This window comes from Chrysochloris asiatica, unplaced genomic scaffold (genome assembly GCF_000296735.1).
Source record: "Chrysochloris asiatica unplaced genomic scaffold, ChrAsi1.0 scaffold00139, whole genome shotgun sequence".
In the NCBI taxonomy this organism is placed as follows: domain Eukaryota; kingdom Metazoa; phylum Chordata; class Mammalia; order Afrosoricida; family Chrysochloridae; genus Chrysochloris; species Chrysochloris asiatica.
Genome location: NW_006408657.1, coordinates 8672344 through 8678020, shown reverse-complemented (window position 1 = coordinate 8678020; position 5677 = coordinate 8672344).

The window sequence follows — 5677 nt, the reverse complement described above, 5'->3', positions numbered from 1 at the left end:
TATCATATAATTCACAATAAAATATTTTTAAAAAAAGTTGAGTTGACCATAATGAAATGAATGGAACAAAGCTTTCAGAACCTTTATTTGCTGATGGGACACATATCAAAATTAGAAAAAACAGCTGCAAACAGCCATTAATCATCGGAACATGGAATGTGCAAAGTATGAATCTAGGAGAATTGGAAGTGGTCAAAAATGAAGTAGAATGAATAAAAATTGATACCTAGGTATTAGTGAGCTAAAATGGACTGAATCTGACACTCATATGGCTTACTCTGCCAGGAATGTCAAACTGCAGTGAACTGGTATCAAAAAGAGCATCTCAAGAACTATCTTGAAGTACAACACTGTCTGTGATCGGATAACATCCATATGCCTACAAGGAAGACCTATTAATACTACTTTATTCAAATTTACACACCAACCACTAAAGCCAGTGATGATGAAACTGAAGAATTCTAGCTTCTTCAGTCACAAACTGATCCAACATGCAATCACGATAAATTAATAATTACTGGTAACTGGAATGTGAAAACTGGAAACAAAGAGGAAGGATCTGTAGTTGGAAATAAGACTTTGGTGATAGAAATGAAGCTGGATATTGCATGATAGAATTTTGCAAAACCAATGACTTATTAATTGAAAATACCTTTTGTAAACAACATAAAATATTATTATTCACCTAGAAGGACTACAGAGGAATCAAATTGACTACATATGTGGGAAGAGTTGGTGGAGATGCTTAATATGGTTAGCCAAAAAAAGGCCAGGAGCAGGCTGTGGGACAGATCATCATTTGCTCATAAATAAGATCATCCTGAAGAAAATTAAGCCAACTACCTCAGAGTCAAATTTTCTCCTTGACTATATCCCACCTGAATTTAGAGACCATCTCAAGAACAGATTTGATGCATTAGACATGACCAAGGACAATAAGAGTTAGGGAATGGCACCCAGAACACCATACAGAAAGAAAGCCAAAAGTAATTTAAAAGATAGGAAAGGAAAAAAAAAGACCAAAATGGATGTTAAAAGAGACTCAGAAACGTGCTTTTGAGCATATAGAAGTTAACACAAATAGAAGAAATCAGGAAGTAAAAGAGATGTGTAGAAATTTTCAAAGGGCAGTTCCAGAAGACAAAGGCAAATATTATAATGAAATGCGCAGACCTAGAGTTAGAAAACAATAAGGGAAGAACCCGCTCAGCTGTTCTCAAGTTGAAAGAACTAAAGAAAAAAATTCAAGCCTCAACTTGAAATATTGAAGGTTTCTATAGGCAAAATATTGAAAGATGCAGAAAGCATCAAAAGAAGATGAAAGGAATACACAGTTACTGTACCAAAAAGAAATGGTTAATAATCAACTATTTCAGGAAGTAGCATATGATCAAGAACTGATGACATGGATCTCTTGCATGAGGCAGGTTTGGCTGGCCATGGAATAGCTACAGGTAGCAGTTAGCATTGTGCGCCCTGAATACCTGCTTTACCTCAGGGACGGCTGTACGGGACGTATATGATGCGTCTGTGGATGGGGCCAGAATGACAGGTACATGGGAAGCTCCTTTACTGGGGTGCAGGTGACCCAAAGCTGGGATTCAGTGTGGCTGGTGAGGTGTCAGGCCCTTCCAGCATCAGCCCTGGGACCCAGAGACACCTGGAAGGACTATAGACTTTTCTGGAAGGCTGATTGAAACTGTAGCTCTGTCAGTAGACAGAATCCTGACTTTGTGAGCATTTCTGCTTGTGCTCATGCTGTCATTATTGCTAATATAGCATGTCCATCCCCATGGGGGTTTATTCCACTACATGGACAACCTAAAAGACTTCCCTGGAACTATAGAGTGCTTCACATGGTGCCTACCACTTCATAGTGCAAACAGTAACCACACTCATCTGTGAACTGAAAGCTGGAGACTGAAGTCTATTCAGAGGCTCCTCAAACAAAGGTCTGGTGATCTACTTCTTAAAAGTCAGCCATGGAAAACCCTGTGGTGCATAGTTCTACTTTAACACACATGATTTGGGGTAGACTCGGGAAATTAGCAACAATAAAAGGAAGCCAGTTTTATTCAATCAAGCCTTTAATGATTCATTCACATCTGATTTATGGTTTTCCTATTAAATATAATCATGTTTTATTTTAATTTACCTTTATTAGTTTGATTACTAACAAATTTATTTAGATTTTAATAGAAGTAATAATTTAAATAAATAAATAAAAAGAACTGGTGGTACTGAAGAAAGAAATCCAAACTGCGATGGCAAAAAACAAGTCTCCAGGATTGACAGAACAACTGAACTCTTCTAACAAACTGATGCAGCACCGGAGAAGCTCATTTGTCTCTGCCAAGAAATTTGGAAGAGAATTACCTGGACAACTGATTGGAAGGGACCCATGTTTGTACCCATTCCAAAGAGAGGTGACCCAAAAGAATGTCGGAATCATTGAATAATATCATCAACAGAACAAGCACATTTTTTGCTCATGATAATTCAAAAACAGTTGCAACAGTACATCAACAGAGAACTGCCAGACATTCAAGCCAGATTCAGAAGAGGACATGGAACTATGGTTATTATTGCTGACATTTTCCAAGAAGCAGTCATGAAATTAAACGACATATTGAATTAGGCAAATCTGCTGCAAAAGATCTCTTTAAAATAATGTGCATGTGAAAACAGGACAATGAATAAGACCAGTTAACACAACTGCTGTTCAAATTTATGCACGAACCACTAAAGCCAGTGATAATGAAATAAATTTTTTTTACCAACTTCTACAGTCTGAAATTAATCAAGCATGCAATCAAGGTTTATTGATACATACTGGTGTACATTGACAGGAAATTGCCAGAGGTTTAAGGCAGATTCAAGCAAGGATGGGGAACGAAGGATATCACTACTGACATCAGATAGATCTTAGCTGAAAGCAGAGAATATCAGAAAGATGTTTACCTATGTTTTATTGACTATGAAAAGGCTTTTGATTGTGTGGATCATAACAAGCTAAGGACAACATTGTGGAGAATGAGTATTCTAGATCACTTAATTGTGTTCATGAGGAATCTGTACGTAGGCCAAGAGGCAGTGGTTCAAACAGAACAAGGGAACATTGAATGGTTTAAAATTAGGAAAGGTGTGTGCCATGGTAGTATTCTTTCACCATACTTACTCAGTCTGCATGCTAAACAAATAATCCAAGAAGCTGGATTATATGAAGAGGAATGTGGCATTAGTATTGGAGGAAGATTCATTAAAAACCTGTGATATGCAGATGAAAGTGAAGAGGATTAAAATTACTTAGTGATGAAGATCAGAATCCTTTGGTATGGGTTGCACCTCAATGTAAAGAAAGCAAAGATCCTCACTACTGGACCAATAAATAGCATCAAGATAAACGGAGAAAAGATTGAAACTATCAAAGGTTTCATTTTGCTCAGATCCTCTATCAATACTCATGGAAGCTGTAGTCAAGAAAACAAATGACAGACATATTCCAAATACGCCTGACCCAAGCCATGCATGGTATTTTCAACAACCTCATATGCACGTGAAAGTTGAACAATGAATAAGGAAGACAGTAGAAGAATTGATGCGTTTGAGTTATGGTGTTGGAGGAGAATATTAAAAGCACCATGGACTGTCAAAAGAACAAACAAATCTGTGTTGGAAGAAGTACAGCCAGAATATTCCTTAGAAGTCAGGATGGACTCTGTCTCTCATACTTCAGAGATACTATCAGTAGGGACAAGTCCCTGGAGAAGGATATCTTATTGTGTGCTGTCTAGTTAGTTCTGAATTATAATAATTTTGTACAAGGTTTCTGATGAGGGGCTGGTGGATTTGAACCACCAATCTTGTGATTAGAAGTCCAGTGCTTATCCTACAGCGCCACATCCTGTAGTGGTGGTGGCAGTGGTTGTGTGTCACTGAGTCAGATCCGACTCACAGCAACCCTGTGTATGGTTTCCGAGGCTGTAAATCTTTGTGGGAGCAGAAAGCTTCATCTTTTTCCCATGGAGTGACTGGTAGATTCAAAGTACTGACCTTATAGTTAGCAGCCCAGCTCATAATCCACTATGCTGCCATGGCTCCTTTATCTTAGTACAAACATATCATTCCCTGTCTTCTCTGCAAAACCCACTGGCAATCTTGGCCTCATTATTATTTCATACATCAGGATTGACCTGTATTTTGTGTCGAAGTTGGAATGCCACTCATTTAACAGATGAAGATCAACATGGTTCAACCAGTAGAGCATTTCTGATGACACTTTAAAGTAATATTTGCCCTGACAATATATAGGCAGTAACTTTTCTAGGCGTTATGCCAAAAATTGCCACACTTTTTATTTTATATCATGAGTAGTGAAAAGATTGGTCTGACTACTAAAATATTCAGGAGAAATGAGGCTACTTACAAAACAGGAAAAGGAGATCGAGTTGAAGATTATCTTTTTGAGTAGACATCAAATTCTTACCTAGAGTCTTTTAAACCCAATTTCCAGGAAAACCTGATTTTCCCAAAATAATTATTTTAACTAGAAAAAATTTCCATATTTAAATGAGAAAGATTCTAGGACCAGGGACATTTTTCTTACTTATTTGCTTGAGGTCATTATAATACATCTTGGTATATAAGACTTTTTGTTTTGTTTTGAGCTAAGAGAGGAAGGAAAGTTAGATTCTTTTATACTGTTTCATGTATAATATGAGAAACGAATATAAGTGTACTTCCTTTTCTCTCTTCTAGGCCATTATCCTGTTTGCTTGAAGTTTGCTCTTACATACACACTTAAGCCCACCATATATTATTATCATTTTTGTTTAGAAAGTAGGATTCTAAACTCCATGGTAAACTCTCCAGTAAACTCTCATCTTGGTTGCACTAACGCATCTCCCTGTGGATGCTCCAAGTATTCAGAGGAAAACTGGTAGGCCTAAGGACTTGCATTCATGTATTAGAGAGGTGGGGGACCAGTTGTTTTCCCTTAGATTAGTGGGAAACAATTTAGAGTCTGACTCCCCTCCATATCCCCCTCTCCTTTTTACCTGCATGCCTCCTGCTATTGAATTCATGCTACGATTTCCTTAGGTTCTGCATCGATATTTACCTTATAATTGACATTCACCAAATTTGTGTTCCACACTTAGTATGGATCAGGTTCATGACTTATTAAAAGAGAATGCAGTTCTTATGTTCAAGTAACAATCTCTACTGAGGAGAACAGACAATAAATCTGAAATTATAATATGGTCTCCTGAGTCCTCTCAAAGAGGAATAAGATTGCAAACTTATTTTCCTTCATGTTGTTATTGTTGCGAAGTGCTGTCAAGTCGGTTCCGACCCATAATCACTTTGTATAGGGTTTCTGAGGAGTGACTTATGAGTCTGAACTGTCAACATTGCGGTTTAAACCAATTTTTCAGTCTAGTGCTTTAACCCACAGAGCCACAGAAAACAAATTGTTGCACTTTGATCATCATATTACTTTGGTTGACTAATCTATAGCAGAACTAATCTATGGTTTTAAAGCTAAGGGTATTGGTTTTACCTTTGGGCATAGGTAGAGATGGAAAAGAAGCAAAAGAAACTCAAAGAAATTTCTGGGGTACTGTTCATGTGTTATTTCTTAATTTAAAATAAACAAACCATTGTCATCAAGTCAATT